This window comes from Balaenoptera physalus (genome assembly GCF_965194825.1).
Source record: "Balaenoptera physalus genome assembly, chromosome: 12".
Classification (NCBI taxonomy): Eukaryota; Metazoa; Chordata; class Mammalia; order Artiodactyla; family Balaenopteridae; genus Balaenoptera; species Balaenoptera physalus.
Genome location: NC_138897.1, coordinates 16,057,304 through 16,075,355, shown reverse-complemented (window position 1 = coordinate 16,075,355; position 18,052 = coordinate 16,057,304). Strand labels below are relative to the sequence as shown.

The 18,052-nt window shown below is 38.7% G+C and overlaps 1 protein-coding gene and 1 long non-coding RNA gene across 3 annotated transcripts in view; one reads left to right on the top strand and one right to left on the bottom strand.

Moving 5' to 3' along the window:
- The window catches only part of CCBE1 (collagen and calcium binding EGF domains 1), a 244,194-nt gene that overhangs the window by 92,724 nt on the left and 133,418 nt on the right, over positions 1-18,052 (bottom strand). The gene's annotated exons all lie outside the window — the stretch shown is intronic.
- LOC309639997 overlaps positions 918-18,052 on the top strand; it is a 28,521-nt gene continuing 11,386 nt past the window's right edge. The window contains exon 1 of the long non-coding RNA XR_014251974.1: positions 918-18,042. This is a non-coding gene — a long non-coding RNA (uncharacterized lncRNA). The remainder of the gene's footprint in view (positions 18,043-18,052) is intronic.

The window sequence follows — 18,052 nt, the reverse complement described above, 5'->3', positions numbered from 1 at the left end:
AGGGGGGTGGGAGGGATAAGTTAGGAGTATGGGATTAACAGATAGAAACTACTATACATGAAATAGATAAGCAACAGACGATTTACTGTATAACACAGGGAACAACATTCAATATCTTGTAATAACCTATAATGGAAAATAATCCGAAAATATATATGTGTATAACTGAATCACTTTGCTGTACACCTGAAACTAACACAATCAACTATACTGCAATAAAAAGGTAAACAAACATAAACTTCACACATACACACACACACAGGAGGCAAGGGCCCTGGACACTGTTCTTCTGCAGAGCTCCACAGTCCTCAGTTTCAAGTAACATGATCCTTCTTTGAGAGTATTATTGAAATATCACAGGACATACACATGTATGCTGGGGCACACCTACAGGTCATTTATTCACTCAAATACAGGTGATTCATTCATCCAAGTAACAGGTGCTGTGCCCGATGCTGGGAGCGCTGAGAAGGAGTTCTGGACTTTAAGGATGGGGGGAGGGGCACCTGAGGGAAAACCAGAGACTTGTCAATCACTGGGCAGGCCAGCTCACTATGGCCTCTGAAAGGGACCCAGGGCAAGCGCCACTGCTTCTCACTTAGGCCGCCAATACGAGCATGTGCCACATCAGTTGAGTTTGCTTTAAAAACCTATTTCTGTGTCATTTTTACCTACTGGACATAGAATAAATACACACATGACCATCTATATCTCTCTTCATTTAATGTTCTTATGTTGTTGACTTTTTTTTTTAACATCTTTATTGGAGTATAATTGCTTTACAATGGTGTGTTAGTTTCTGCTTTATAACAAAGTGAATCAGCTATACATACATCCCCATATCTCCTCCCTCTTGAGTCTCCCTCCCACCCTCCCTATCCCACCCCTCTAGGTGGTCACAAGCACCGAGCTGACCTCCCTGTGCTATGCGGCTGCTTCCCACTAGCTATCTATTTTACATTTGGTAGTATATATAAAGTCCATGCCAATCTCTCACTTTGTCCCAGCTTACCCTTCCCCCTCCCCGTGTCCTCAAGTCCATTCTCTACGTCTGCGTCTTTATTCCTGTCCTGCTCCTAGGTTCTTCAGAACCTTTTTTTTTTTTTTAGATTCCATATATATGTGTTAGCTTAACGGTATTTATTTTTCTTTCTCACTTACTTCACTCTATATGACAGTCTCTAGGTCCATCCACTTCACTACAAATAACTCAATTTTGTTTCTTTTTATGGCTGAGTAATATTCCATTGTATATATGTGCCACATCTTCTTTATCCATTCATCTGTCGATGGACACTTAGGTTGCTTCCATGTCCTGGCTATTGTAAATAGAACTGCAGTGAACTTCGTGGTACATGACTCTTTTTGAATTATGGTTTTCTCAGGGTATATGCCAGTAGTGGGATTGCTGGGTCGTATGGTAGTTCTATTTTTAGCTTTGTTATTGACTTTTTATGTGGGGAATGTCTAGAAGACAGGACTTGTGTCAAGAAACACAGTTTAGGAACATCCCTGGCAGTCCAGTGGTTAGGTCTCCAGGCTTTCACTGCCAAGAGCGTGGGTTTGATCCCTGGTCAGGGAACTAGGAGCCTGAAAGCCACGTGGAGTGGCCAAAAAAGAAAAAAAAAGAAAAGGAACACAGTTTGCAGCACATTAAATTCATTCCTTTTAATGATGGGGCCAAGCAACGTGGACCTGAACCAATAGCCTGCTTAACCTACAAAGCTGCTGGATGGGAAGGCCACTGGTGCTGTGCTTTGAAGACCAGATGGGGCAGGAAGAGATGGGAACTAACATTTACTCTCTGTCAATAGCGTGCCTCACATTTTCTCATATGTTGTCTCATGTCCTCCTCAAAATACTGTGACATTATGATGATACCCACTCCACAGACTGAACCATTCTCACAGAAGTTGGTGAATTAACTGGAATCATAACACAGCCTACAATAGGGGGGGAGTGTGTATCTGTCTGATTCTGAAGTTCACGTTCTTTCTCCCACGTGAAGTCACTTCAGAACTCAGAATGTAGAGATTTCAGATTAAACTTTCCTCCTGTGAGAACAAGTATACAAAATAAAAAGTTGTTCTGGAGCATATGGAGGCCTTGTCCATTTTCACCAAATCCCATCAATGGCGCACAGGACCACCATCTCTGCCTGGTAAGTGTAACCTTCTGTTTGGCAGGTCACCAGTGTCCGCAGGCTTCAGAACACTTCAGTGAGGGTGCAGGGTGAAGAGCCAGAATGAGAAGGTCAACAGAAAAGGGAAGTATTGCATTTGATTATTTCCCTTTCATAATATTTTGAAACCTTGATCCTAGTTCTTTATTTTCTCCCCAAGCTATTCTTGGTTTTCGTTCCACTGTGTTTAATATATGTTCAAACAAAATCTTTACAGACAAGAAAACAGAAAGCAGATTACAACAAGAAATTACATTCTATTCTGAGCACAGTAAGTTCAAAAGAAATCGACTCGTGAAATTATTAGGCTAAAACGAAATGCTAGTGATATCAAAAGGACATGCATACGATTTCACATTATTTCAGATCATGAATCTGTATCTGTCTTTTGAAATAGAAAAGAAAAACGGAAACTTAAGTCAAAGCAAACTTCGTTAGGAAATTTAAAATAAATGCTCCCATATAAGCCCAGTTATTTATAAAAACAGAGATTACAAAGAGAATACCACTATTATATTGCTTTTAGTCCATACTTCTCAACTTTTATATTCACACATGCACATATATAAATATACTAACTTCACTGAGTATGCATAACTTTCCTAAAGAAATGTAAGCAGTGTGGAAAGAAAATAATTTGGTTCTAATTTTATTCATATTCAAAGCACATTGTGAAACATAAAATACATACAAAAACAGAATACATAAAAAACCAGCATGAAAGCTATATATTCAGTGTAAAGATTGTTTATCAAGAAAAACCTATAAAAATACATCCATGTTAAAACACAGATCTTCACCAGCACTCTAAAACTCATCCTACATACCATGTGTCTGCTCACAATTATATTTTTAAACAAAACTATTTTGCTTTTCCATCACAGAAAGATTAGATCACCTTGGTTGTAATGTCCAAGTTATTCAGGTGGTCCATATATATGGGTTGTATATGTGTGTGTCTATAATATACACATATGGCAAAAGGAAGTTTATCCATTTACCTAAGTCATAACTGCACTTTGTAACGGCAATCACCAGATGTTTCTACTGTCACGTGCCCTGTGCATCCATGAACCTTGGCTGATCCATTTCACTGAGAGATCCCAAATAACTGAAAAACTCTGATTTGGAGACTCATCATAACCACTCTGTGTTCCTTTTAAAAACTGTTTCACCCTTCATAACCTGAAACATGGAGATTATAAATGTTGGCTAATGACAAATAAGCACATGACTATCACCATCTTAGAAATAGTTTTTGCCCAGCCATACATTCCTCAAAGTCTACTGACCTAAAAATAACATACCTGTAACATCTGTATCACACCCTGAAACCGCTGCTAGAATTTTAAAAATTCAAATCAAAACAGGGATTCAATAACAGATGGTTCTTAATCTGTGACGCCCTGAGGCTTCACTTAGTCTTACTCAGTCTTGCCTTAAAATGAGTGAGATGTGCTGAAAAGCACAAAGAAGAAAATAGAAATTATCCATATACCTACCAGCCAGACCTCTGCACAGTCATATTACATAGCCCTACATCTGGATTTGACCCTCAGTCTGAGAGCTCCCTCCTGGCCCAGTACCTTCCCTATTGGGGACAAATTTCTTTCAAGTGGTCATTCTCAAAAGAGTGGCCTCCAGCATTAGCATCATCTAGAAACTTACTTGAAATGCAAATTTTATGGCTCCAACCCAGACCCACTGAATCAAGAACTCTGGAAATGGGGCCAGCCGATCTGCATTTTAACAAGCCCTCCAGCTGATTCTGATGTCCACCTACATCTGAGAACCACTGCTCTAATTAATGAGGCTCTACCCAGATTCATTTTGGTTCCAGAAACCCCAGCACTCCCTCAGAAGTGCCTCCCAGAACTTCTGGTCCAGGATCCAGAGCTGGAGTTCAGTCTGTGCATTTTCTCAAAAGTCACCAAATTGACCGTGCACGTAAAAATCACGCACTCACTGGTGAGTGAGGAGAAAAGAAGCCATAGTAATTGCTGGGGTTTAGAAGACAGAAAATCCCATTTTATCCATTTTGATTCCCAAACTAAAAAAATTATTTGTATTTTTGAGAGGTAAATGAAATGTTACGCCGTAAGTTCTCCACAGCACAATTTCTACACTACAGTTTCTCCATATGATTTCTTAAGTCCATGTAATAGAAAGACTGTAGAAAAACTGTACTAGCATTTATTTGATCTTATGGCATGCAATTCAGAAGGCTGTAGTCTTTGCCTTCAGTAATAAATGAAATCAACAGCATAATTGAATCTTGATGCTGGAAAGGTAAGAAATGTTGAGACTGTCAAAGTTGGTGAGGGGAGACTGTTGAGATTTGACAAGATGATACTGAATAAGAATTAGCTCTCTTTTGTAAAAAGTAACTTTTTCCTTCGAAGTAATTATAGAAAATCAAATTCATTTCACTAGACCTATCAGACTGGCAGCAACCCAAAAGCTTGACATAATAAAGTGTTGATAAGCATAGAGAGCAACAGAAACTCTCCTACACTGCTGTTGTAAGTGAAAATTAGCATAACCATTTGAGAGCAGCATGCAATGCCTAGTCAAGTTGAAAATGTGCATATTATCCCAGTAGCTCCGGTCCTAAGTACATTGGAACTTAGGACTGGAACACTGAGAAATCCAAGTACACGAGCACAAGGGCTAACACACAAGAGAGAAAACAATCATTGCAGGACTGTTTTTAACAGCTAAAAGCTTGGGAAATAATCCAAATGTCTGTCAACAAGAGACTTGATATACAAACTGTGGTTTATTCACACAGAAAAATATCACGTTTTGATAATGTAAAATATAAAAAGCAAGCGGTGAAGGGATAGGTAGATTCATGATACCATTTATGTCAAAGTCTTGAAAAATTAACAGTATTTACTGCTAAGGAATATATACGTGTGTCAGTAAAAACAGTTCTGAGAAACAATACAATCCAGATTTGGGATATTGTGTACTTCTTCCTGCAGGAAGAGGATAAGTGGAAAGCTTTGTGTTTGTAATATTTTATCTTTTGCAGATAAATACAGTGTTTTTATTATATTCTCTAACATTTGCAAAGATCTAAAATATTTTGTTTTAAAAAATGTGTTTTGGGGCTTCCCTGGTGGCGCAGTGGTTGGGAGTCCACCTGCCAGTGCAGGGGACACGGGTTCGAGCCCTGGTCCGGGAGGATCCCACGTGCCGTGGAGCAACTGGGTCCGTGCGCCACAGCTGCTGAGCCTGCGCTCTAGAGCCCGCGAGCCACGGCTGCTGAGCCCGCGTGCCACATCTATTGAAGCCCACGCGTCTAGAGCCCGTGCTCCGCAACAAGAGAAGCCATGACAATGAGAAGCTCCCGCACCGCAACGAAGAGTAGCCCCCCTCACCGCAACTAGAGAAAGCCCACGTGCAGCAATGAAGACCCAATGCAGCCAAAATAAAAATAAATAAATAAAATAAATTTATTTAAAAAAAATGTGTTTTTAATCTAGAGAGATAGGAACACTGTATCAACTCTAACCCTTACTAGTAGTGAGACCTTGGTCATATTAACCTTTGTGAGCCTTGGTTTTCTCATCTGGTATGGGAGAATTCTTTGTACAAAGGAAGAGAAGGTTGTGTTTGGCTGGGGAAACACCAACCTTCTGAGAAAAATGGAGGTGAGAATAACGAAGTACCGGGAGAACCACAGCTTGGTACCAAAACAAATAAGAATGATGGACACACACTCATGGAGCAAAATTGTATTGGATAGGCATGCTCATTTCTTGACACTAAATCAAGGAAATAAAAGGACATTTTTTGTTTTTCTTGTTTGTGCTAGTTTATAAATTGGAAAAAGAACAATAATTCTTAGAGCACAGCTCCTGTGTTTATCTGGGATACTTCTGACCTCAGGAGCTAAGACTTAAAAACTATCTTTTAGGCTGGGGTTTTTCAACAGTTAATCTCATCCATTTGATATTAGTAGCTCTGGTCCATTTTCAAGACTGCCACTTTCTAATCCTGTCCCTAAATTTCAAACTCAGATTCTGGAGTGATCTGTGTTATATTTACAGTCTTGATGATACAATGCCTGTTGAACCAAGGTGACATAAACTCAGAATACAGCTGTCAAGTTTCTTCGTTTAGCAAGCAAATAAAGTACACAGCATTCAATGTGTCTATTCAAAAGGACCTTAGCTAATCCTTCTAGTCTTAATACATTTTTCATCTCATCCATCAAACTCAAAGTTGAACTACATCAAGTACTTCAATGGCATCTGAGTCACAGCTCCACCCCTTCCTAGCTGTGCGCCAATGGGCAAGTCACTTAACCTCTTCTATGTCATTTTCCACATCTGTAAAATGGAGATAATAATACTGCTTACTTCATGGCGCTACTATGGGGACTAAATGAGTTATTTTAAAATACCTTGATGAGTGCCTGGAACCTAGTAAATGTAGCAAGTATTCCAAATGAGTACGGTTATAAATAAGCTACATTGGCAAGACAAGGTGATATTGAACATCCTGCTTTTCATTAAACATGTCCAATAGCTAATGCATCTAAAGATTTAGAGTCTCCTATACCAAGGATGTCAAGAATAATATGAGCACGTTTCCATATATTATAGGATAGCTAGAGTAAAAGCCATGAAACAGATGAGTTCATTCTCAAAAACTCCACAGTAAATTTCAGATACTACCCAAACTGCAAAGAAATGTCCAACTTCGGTTCTCAAAATATACACACACAGATGTTTTCTCTTAATTTCCATTCCTAAAGGTCTCCGATGAAGCCACTGCTCCTCAGAACCTAGCTCCATTAAACATAATCATAAATATGTTTGTATCTATTATCGAGATACTTTCAAAAGGAACAATTTAAAACAAGGACGTCAGAGTGAAGTAAGTCAGAGAAAAACAAACACCGTATGCTAACACATATACATGGAATCTAAAAAAAAAATGGTTCTGATGAACCTAGGGGCAGGACAGGAATAAAGATGCAGACGTAGAGAATGGACCTGAGGAAAACGGGAGGGGGAAGAGTAAACTGGGACGAAGTGAGAGAGTAGCACTGACATATATACACTACCAAATGTAAAACAGATAGCTAGCGGGAAGCAGGTGCATCACACGGGGAGATCAGCTCGGTGCTTTGTGACCACCTAGAGGGGTGGGATAGGGAGGGTGGGAGGGGATATGGGGATATATGTATACATATAGCTGATTCACTTTGTTATGCAGCAGAAACTAACACACCATTGTAAAGCAATTATACTCCAATAAAGGTGTTAAAAAAAAAAAAAGTATGTCAGTGGACACCTCAAAGCTGTCACTCCTGCCTTCTCTCTATAAAACATACATGTTTTCTTGGCTATCTTATAACATATAAGATATATACATATATCTTATATCTTACATGGCTTATAACACTTATTCTTGAAAGGACAAGTGTGCTCAAATACGGGAACCACTAGACTAAGGGTGCTACACATGACAACCTGAAAAAAAAAAATCAGTGCTTAAAGAGAGACAAAACAGCCACGTGATCTTGAAAACAAATTCTCCCTCAGTTGAACTTTGAATAAACCACAATCCAGCTGACATCTTATTATAGCCTGTGAGAAGCTCTGAAAGGATCCAGCCTGAACTACTCACCAACAGAAACAAATAATAAACATGTATTGTTTTAAGCTGCTAAGTTCTGGGGAATTTTGGTATGCAGCAATAGATAGCAGGCACAAAATCTATCAACTAATGAGAAAATCAGATGAGATTTGCAATAACATCATGCTGATTCTCCAAGGGCTGGATGAATCTGACAGTATCTTCTGGTTCCTCAAAACCTCTACACTTCCCATTTATCAGTTTGGAAACTAAAGTGAGAAATTCTTGTTCTCCCAAAGTTTGTATTGTCGAATATGCTTTAAAACCCACATAAACAGTCAAATAATCATGATTTTCAGCTTCTTTTAAATCGTGTTATACCAGACTGAGACTTCTGTTAAGCTTTAGTTCTACAGACTCTGTTTACTGTTTTTGAAATACAAAATTATTTTGTACTAGTAAATAGGCTTTCTCAAATTCTACATGCCCTTGTGCCCCTTGGAGGATTCTATTTGGTAAATCTTCCCTGGGGGTCATAACTCATTCCCTACCTTCAGAATCCTCTTTAATACACTTGGTCGCTTTTAAAGATGACTGCATAAGCTTGAGTCCATAAAACCTTCCCCCCCCCCCCGCCAAACCCACACCCTTGCCAGTGAAAGCATGGAGTTCTAACCACTGGACCGCCAGGGAATGCCCAGAGCCCATAAAATGTTGAGTTCTGAGATAAACTTCTCATTTCCCATGATGAATAAAATAATGGAAATTCAGAGGCATTTGTAAATGATTCGGGTATACTTAATCCACTGCTATTATCTTTGAGAAATTGATGAACTTACTCTAAGTGCTTTTAAACATTTCCTCCACATAGCAAGGCAGTGAAACATTACAATTAGACATTTTAATTGATTTGTTCTGGGTTTTTGTGTTCTTCGTATTGGTTCTAACACCCAAAGGGGCCAACAGCTCAATTTTTATCCATTATCTGAAAGAATTATATACAGGACCCAGAAAGGCAGTACAATTTAGGCCTCATAAGTAAATTGGAAGAATTCAGGGTCAAATATGTTCCAGTGAAGGTGAGCACCAGTTCTACCCATGTTATAGTTGGACTTGGCCAACCTTGGTATTGAGTGTGGGCAGTCATGGGGAGAAGGGAGGCATTGTTGTCATTCTTTTTGGGGGGGGTTGGGGGGAAGGGGTCCCTTTTGACTTCTTAACAGTTTCAAACTGTAGTGGTTAAGGTTACAGTACCAAAACAGTCCCTTCCCCAGCACTGACTTTCTCAGCATAATCACTTCCACAAACGACCCCAATCTTTCTATGTCACAAGGTTTTATTCCTTTCTAAATGAATTCAAGTTCTAAAACAGGCATCAAAACTACAGCCCTCCACCTGTTTTTTGTAAATAAAGTTTGATTGGAACACAGCCAGGCCCCTTCATTTACATATTGTCTCTGGCTACTTTCATGCTGCAAGGGCAGAGTTAAGTAGTTATGACAGAGACCATATGGACCCAAAAAGCCCAAAGTATTTAGTATCTGGTTCTTTACAGAAAAGGTTTGCATATTCCTGTTCTAAAAAATGACAGAAACTCTAATGAACAGATAGTGTCTGCCCAGTCAGTGCTTTACAATAAAGGAGACTGAACTCTTAGAAAAATAATAAATCACTGATATAGTCTAGCTGTCTCTTCCCTAGAGGCAGGACTGAATTTGGAGTCCAAAGAATCACACTGGAATCTTTACTTCATCTCTCTGACATGAGAACCTTGGGCAGTTCATTTAAGTTCTTTGAGACTGTTTCTCATTATAAAATGAGATTAATATCTGACCCATTTCTCAGGTTATATGGGGTAACTCTGTTAACCATTCATCTTTTTTTCATTGTTTACTAGTATAATGTCTACTATTCAACTTGAGAAATCAAGTTGAGAATTTGTTCACTTAAATTCTGCTCAGTCCCCCTTCAAAGTCAGAGAAAAAAGCAAAGTCATGATAGGAAACCAAAAATCAGGACAAAGAGGAGAAAGTCAAGGTCATCACTATGTATCAGGGAGCTTTACAACAATCAAAGGCAAAATTCTAGATAAGTAATTTAAATGGAACTTTGTAATAATAAGAGATGTACGGGTCATTGGGGATCAAAGCAGGTTTACTGAGATCAGGCATTTCCAAAAATCCTCATTTCTTTTTGGTTTTTTTTTTTAACATCTTTATTGGAGTATAATTGCTTTACGGTGTTGTGTGAGTTTCTGCTTTATAACAAAGTGAATCAGCTATACATATACATATATCCCCATATCCCCTCCCTCTTGTGCCTCCCTCCCACTCTCCTTATCCCACCCCTCAAGGTGGTGGCAAAGCACCGAGCTGGTCTCCCTGGGGCATGCAGCTGCTTCCCACTAGCTATTTTACATTTGGTAGTGCATATGTCAATGCTACTCTCTCACTTCATCCCAGCTTACCCCTCCCCCTCCCCGTGTCCTGAAGGCCATTCTCTACGTCTGCATCTTTATTCCTGTCCTGCCCCTAGGTTTATAAGAACCTTTTTTTTTTTTTTTTTTTTTTTTAGATTCCATATATATCTGTTAGCATACAGTATTTGTTTTCTTCTGACTTACTTCACTCTGTATGACAGATTCTAGGTCCATCCACCTCACTACAAATAACTCAATTTCATTTCTTTTTATGGCTGAAAAATATTCCATTGCATATATGTGCCACATCTTTATCCATTCATCTGTCTATGGACACTGAGGTTGCTTCCATGTCCTGGCTATTGTAAATAGTGCTGCAATGAACACTGTGGTATGTGACTCTTTTTGAATTATGGTTTTCTCAGGGTATATGCCCAGTAGTGGGATTGCTGGGTAGTATGGTAGTTCGATTTTTAGTTTTTTAAGGAACCTCCATACTGTTCTCCATAGTGGCTGTATCAATTTACATGCTCACCAACAGTGCAAGAGGGTTCCCTTTTCTCCACACCCTCTCCAGCATTTATTGTTTGTAGACTTTTTGATGATGGCCATTCTGACCAATGTGAGGTGATACCTCATTGTAGTTTTGATTTCCATTTCTCTAATGATTAGTGATATTGAGCATCTTTTCATGTGTTTGTTGGCAATCTGTGTATCTTCTTTGGAGAAATGTCTACTTAGGTTTTCTGCACATTCTTGGATTGGGTTGTTTGTTTCTTTGGTATTGAGCTGCACGAGCTGCTTGTATATTTTGGAGATTAATCCTTTGTCAGTTGCTTTGTTTGCAAATATTTTCTCCCATGCTGACGGTTGTCTTTTCGTCTTGTTTATGGTTTCCTTTGCTGTGCAAAAGCTATATTTTTTCTTTTTCTTTTTTTTTTTTTAAAAATCTTTGTTGTAGTATAATTGCTTTACAATGGTGTGTTAGTTTCTGCTTTATAACAAAGTGAATCAGTTATACATATACTGTGCAAAAGCCTTTAAGTTTCATTAGGTCCCATTTGTTTATTTTTGTTTTTATTTCCATTTCTCTAGGAGGTAAGTCAAAACAGATCTTGCTGTGATGTATATCACAGAGTGTTCTGCCCATGTTTTCCTCTAAGAGTTTTATAGTGTCTGGCCTTACATTTAGCTCTTTAATCTGTTTTGAGTTTATTTTTGTGTATGGTGTTAGGGAGTGTTCTAATTTCATTCTTTTATATATAGCTGTCCAGTTTTCCCAGCACCACTTATTGAAGAGGGTGTCTTTTCTCCATTGTATACTCTTGCCTCCTTTATCAAAGATAAGGTGACCATATGTGCGTGGGTTTATCTCTACTCTTTCTATCTTGTTCCATTGATCTATATTCCTGTTTTTGTGCCAGTACCATACTGTCTTGCTTACTGTAGCTTTGTAGTACAGTCTGAAGTCAGGGAGCCTGATTCCTCCAGCTCCGTTTTTCCTTCTCAAGATTGCTTTGGCTATTTGGGGTCTTCTGTGTTTCCATACAAATTGTGAAATTTTTAGTTGTAGTTCTGTGAAAAATGCCATTGGTAGTTTGATAGGGTTGCATTGAATCTGTAGATTGCTTTGGGTAGTATAGTCATTTGCACAATGTTGATTATTCCAATCCAAGAACATAGTCTATCTCTCCATCTATTTGTATCATCTTTAATTACTTTCATCAGTGTCTTATAGTTTTCTGCATACAGGTCTTTTGTCTCCTTAGGTAGGTTTATTCCTAGGTATTTTATTCTTTTTGTTGCAATGGTAAATGGGAGGGTTTTCTTAATTTCTCTTTCAGATTTTTCATCATTAGTGCATAGGAATCCAAGAGGTTTCTGTGCATTAGTCTTGTATCCTGCCACTCTACCAAATTCATTGATTAGCTCTAGTAGTTTTCTGGTAGCATCTTTAGGATTCTCTATGTATAGTATCACATCATCTGCAAACAGTGACAGCTTTACTACTTCTTTTCCGATTTGGATTCCTTTTATTTCTTTTTCTTCTCTGATTGCTGTGGCTAAAACTTCCAAAACTATGTTGAATAATAGTGGTGAGAGTGGGCAACCTTGTCTTGTTCCTGATCTTAGAGGAAATGGTTTCAGCTTTTCACCACTGAGAACGATGTTGGCTGTGGGTTTGTCATATATGGTCTTTACTATGTTGAGGTAGATTCCCTCTCTGCCTACCTTCTGGAGAGTTTTTTTTTTATCATAAATGGGTGTTGAATTTTGTCAAAAGCTTTTTCTGCATCTACTGACATTATCATATGGTTTTTATCCTTCAGTTTGTTAATATGGTGTATCACATTGATTGATTTGCGTATATTGAAGAATCCTTGCATTCCTGAGATAAACCCCATTTGATCATGGTGTAGGATACTTTTATTGTGCTGTTGGATTCTGTTTGCTAGTATTTTGTTGAGGATATTTGTATCTATGTTCATCAGAGGTATTGGCCTGTAGTTTTCTTTCTTTCTGACATCTTTGTCTGGTTTTGGTATCAGGGTGATGGTGGCCTTGTAGAATGAGTTTGGGAGTGTTCCTCCCTATGCTATATTTTGGAAGAGTTTGAGAAGGATAGGTGTTAGCTCTTCTCTAAACGTTTGATAGAATTTCACTTGTGAAGCTATCTGGGCCTGGGCTTTTGTTTGTTGGAAGATTTTTAATCACAGTTTCAATTTCAGTCCTTTGATCAGTCTGTTTATATTTTCTATTTCTTCCTGGTTCAGTCTCAGAAGGTTGTGCTTTTCTAAGAATTTGTCCATTCCTTCCAGGTTGTCCATTTTATTGGCATATAGTTGCTTGTAGTAATCTCTCATGATCCTTTGTATTTCTACAGAGTCAGTTGTTACTTCTCCTTTTTCATTTCTAATTCTGTTGATTTGAGTCTTCTCCCTTTTTTTCTTGATGAATCTGGCTAATGGTTTATTAATTTTGTTTATCTTCTCAAAGAACCAGCTTTTAGTTTTACTGAATCTTTGTGATCCTTTCCTTCATTTCTTTTCCATTTATTTCTGATCTGATCTTTATGGTTTCTTTCCTTCTGCTAACTTTGGGGACTTTTTGTTCTTTCTCTAATTGCTTTAGGTGTAAGGTTAGGTTGTTTATTTGAGATGTTTCTTGTTTCTTGAGGTAGGATTGTATTGCTATAAACTTCCCTCTTAGAACTGCTTTTGCTGCATCCCATAGGTTTTGGGTCATCGTGTTTTTACTGTCATTTGTCTCTAGGTATTTTTTGATTTCCTCTTTGATTTCTTCAGTGATCTCTTGGTTATTTACTAGCATATTGTTTAGCCTCTATGTGTTTGTATTTTTTACAGTTTTTTTCCTGTAATTGATATCTAGTCTCATAGCATTGTGGTCAGAAAAGACACTTGATACAATTTCAATTTTCTTAAATTTACCAAGGTTTGATTTGTGACCCAAGATATTGTCTATCCTGGAGAATGTTCCTTGAGCACTTGAGAAGAAAGTGTATTCTGTAGGTTTTGGATGGAATGTCCTATAAATATCAACTAAGTCCATCTTGTTTAATGTGTCATTTAAAGCTTGTGCTTCCTTGATTTATTTTCATTTTGGATGATCTGTCCACTGGTGAAAGTGGGGTGTTAAAGTCCCCTATTATGATTGCGTTACTGTCCATTTCCCCTTTTATGGCTGTTAGCATTTGCCTTATGTATTGAGGTGCTCCTATGCTAGTTGCATAGATATTTACAATGGTTATATCTTCTTGGATTGATCCCTTGATCATTATGTAGTGTCCTTCTTTGTCTCTTGTAATAGTCTTTATTTTAAAGTCTTTTTTGTCTGATATGAGAATTGCTACTCCACCTTTCTTTTCATTTCCATTTGTATGGAATATCTTTTTCCATACCCTCACTTTCACTCTGTATGTGTCCCTAGGTCTGAAGTGGGTTTCTTGTAGACAGCATATATATGGGTCCTGTTTTTGTATCCATTCAGCCAGTCTATGTCTTTTGGTGGGAGCATTTAATTCATTTACATTTAAGGTAATTACCAATATGTATGTTCCTATTACCATTTTCTTAATTGTTTTGGGTTTGTTTTTGCAGGTCTTTTCCTTCTCTTGTGTTTCCTACCTAGAGAAATTCCTGTAGCATTTGTTGTAAAGCTGGTTTGGTGGTGATGAATTCTCTTAATTTTTTCTTATCTGTAAAGGTTTTAATTTCTCCATCGAATCTGAATGAGATCCTTGCTGGGTAGAGTAATCTTGGCTGTAGGTTTTTCCCTTTCATCACTTTAAATACGTCCTGCCACTCCCTTCTGGCTTGCAGAATTTCTGCAGAAAAATCAGCTGTTATCCTTATGGGGATTCCCTTGTATGTTATTTGTTGCTTTTCCCTTGCTGCTTTTAATATTTTTTCTTTGTATTTAATTTTTGATAGTTTGATTAATATGTGTCTTGGCGTGTTTCTCCTTGGGTTTATCCTGTATGGGACTCTCTGTGCTTCCTGGACTTGATTGACTATTTCCTTTACCATGTTAGGGAAGTTTTTGACTATAATCTCTTCAAATATTTTCTCAGACCCTTTCTTTTCCTCTTCTTCTTCTGGGACCCCTATAATTCGAATGTTGGTGCGTTTAATGTTGTACCAAACTGTCCTCAATTCTCTTCATTCTTTTTTTCTTTATTCTGCTCCCTGGCAGTTATTTCTACCATTTTATCTTCCAGCTCACTTATCTGTTCTTCTGCCTCAGTTATTCTGTTATTGAGTCCTTCTAGAGTATTTTTAACTTCAGTAATTGTGTTGTTTATCACTGTTTGTTTGCTCTTTAGTTCTTCTAGATCCTTGTTAAATGTTTCTTGTATTTTCTCCATTCTGTTTCCGAGATTTTGTATCATCTTTACTATCATTACTCTGAATTCTTTTTTCAGGTAGGTTGCCTATTTCATCTTCATTTATTTGGTCTTGTAGGTTTTTACCCTGCTCCTTCCTCTGTAAATTTTTTGTCATTTCTTTTTTTTTGATGGGTGGTGCTGTATTCCTATCTTACTGGTTGTTTGGTGTGAGACGTCCAGCAATGGAGTTTGCAGGCAGCTGGATAGAGCTGGGTCTTGGTGCTGAGATGAGGACCTCTGGAAGGCCTCACTCCAATTGATATTCCCTGGGGTCTGAGGTTCTCTGTTATTCCAGCAGTTTGGACTCAGAGCTCCCACCACAGGAGCTTGGGCCTGACCTCCAGCCTGGGAACCAAAATCCTGCAAGTTTCATGGTGCAGTTTAAAAAAAAAAAAAAAAGGAAGAAAAAAGGAACAGTACAATATCAAAGAATAAAAAACAAAATTGGGAAGGTAAAAAAATATATTAGGAAAAATAAAACTATAATTGAAACAACTGTAAGAAGGTAAAATAAAACCACAACAGGAAAAAGAAAAAAAGAGGGGGGGGAACAAGCCAAAAAGAGACAACGAAGTATAAACAATAAAATAAAATTAGAAAAATAAAAGATTAGGAAAAATAAACATATAAAGGAATCAACAAGGTAAAACAGAACCCCAATCTGGTTGCTGGGGGTTCCTCCCATTCCCTTAGGTGTCCGTGGTCCCCCACTGGTGCCTGGTAGGTGCCCTAGTTGTGAGGAGATGCAAATTCCGTATCCTCCTAATATGCCATCTTGATTCCGCTCCTCTGCTGTATCTGTTTTATCTGACAGTCCAGCAGCTCCATGTTCGTTGTCAGCAACGTGCTCCTGTATGTATCCCACATAGTCTGTGTTAAGAAGAGCCCTGGGCTTCCCTGGTGGCGCAGTGGTTGAGAATCTGCCTGCTAATGCAGGGGACACGGGTTCGAGCCCTGGTCTGGGAAGATCCCACATGCCGCGGAGCAACTAGGCCTGTGAGCCACAACTACTGAGCCTGCACGTCTGGAGCCTGTGCCCCGCAACAAGAGAGGGCGCGACAGTGAAAGGCCCGCGCACCGCGATGAAGAGTGGCCCCCGCTTGCCGCAACTAGAGAAAGCCCTCGCACAGAAACGAAGACCCAACACAGCCATAAATAAATAAATAAATAAATAAAAATTTTTAAAAATGCAAGTTAGAGCTCTTTAAAGAAAGAAAAAAAAAAAAAGGGCCCTGAGTTTTTAAGGATTTTAAGCCCATGAACCACTTCTCTCCCCTTCCATCCCCTTCTAGTTCCTCCTTTTCTCTTCTCTCCTCTCTCTACAACCACTCCTTGGTAACCTCATCCAGTCCTATGACTGATACTGAGCCCTCATTTCTTTTTGAAGAAGGTCGCAGGCCTAGAGCAAGTGGATGCAGTCTGTTGTGAGGATATCTGGATTTCAACAAGATATTTAACAGTCTCTTATGGTCTTCAGGACAAACTGGGTTAATGTATTACTGTGTTTGGAAGGTACCATTAAATCAACTGGTCCAAAGAGGACCGAAGGATTAGCATCCATTCTTGGCCTAGGATTGTTCCACATACTTACTAATGACTTGGACAAGAATTTTGATGAAAATTTGCTTAAATGTACAGGTGACCTGAAAATGGGATGTGGATAGCAAATGCACAGATTATAAAATTTTCCATAATATTTCACTGTCTAAATATATTTTCATATCCATTTTATATGCTTCGTAGCTCAGTAACCACCTGCTAAATGATCTGGGCCTTACAAAGCCTGGTTGAGTGGGTATCATTACCATCTTCATTTTACGTGGATCAAACAGAATTCCGCTGACAAGTGTTAGAACTGGGACTTAATCCTGTGTTCTGGTGACAAGTCCCACATTCTCTCCATTATGCATGAGCTGAGGCAGGGTGTCCAAGGATCAACAGGCTGTAAAAATAAGCCACATCTAACAAAGTAACAAACTGGATTCTAAAAACCAGTTTCAGAAGGTTAGAATGGGAAAGAAGGGGCTTAATAGCGCTCAACTTGCCCAAGAGTTTAAGCTCTTAGCTAACCCAAAGTGTGGGCTGCTCTATGGTACAGCTGCTGTAAGAGATAAGTCAAGATAAGGCTACTGCAAATACCACTCAGCCATCAAAAAGTAGGAAATCCTGCCATTTGCGACAACATGGATGGATCCTAAGAGCATTATGCTAAGTGAAGTTAAATCAGACCTAGAAAACCAAATACTGCATGATCTCACTTATATGTGAAATCTAAAAACCCAAACTCATAGAAACAGATCAGATTAATGGTTGCCAGATTAATGGGACCCTGATGGGATGTGGAGGAACTGGGTGAAGGTGGTCAAGAAGTACAAACTTCTAGTTATGAATAAGTCCTGGGGATGTAATATACAGCATGGTGACCATAGTTAGCAAACTCCAGTGTGTATTTGCAAGTGGCTAAGAGAGTAGATCTCAAAAGTTCTCATCACAAGGGGAAAAAAAATTTTAACTATATGAGGTGATGGAAGTTAACTTATTGTGACGATCATTTCGCAATACATACATACATCAAATCGTTATGTAATACACCTTAAACTTACAAAATGATATATGTTAGTGATATCTCAATAGAACTAGGAAAAAAAAAAAAGATAAGGCTACTTCAGCAGAAATGTGGTATCCAGAAAGGGGTAACAGTCCTGCTGAACGTGGTTGTCCAGACTTCCTCAAGGATGGGATTCCGTTCTAGGTGTCCAAGTTTCAGGGTCACTGATAACGAGCCGTCCAGAGATCAGCAGGAGTGAGGGGCCAGGAAACTGGACCACGAGAGGACACGTTGAAGGAAAAGAGCTCAGAGAAAGAAGATATAGGATGATACCCTCCCTGTGTTCAAACAAGTGACAGGCTGGGACAGAGAAGACATTAGACTTCTTCCAGGTGCTCTCAA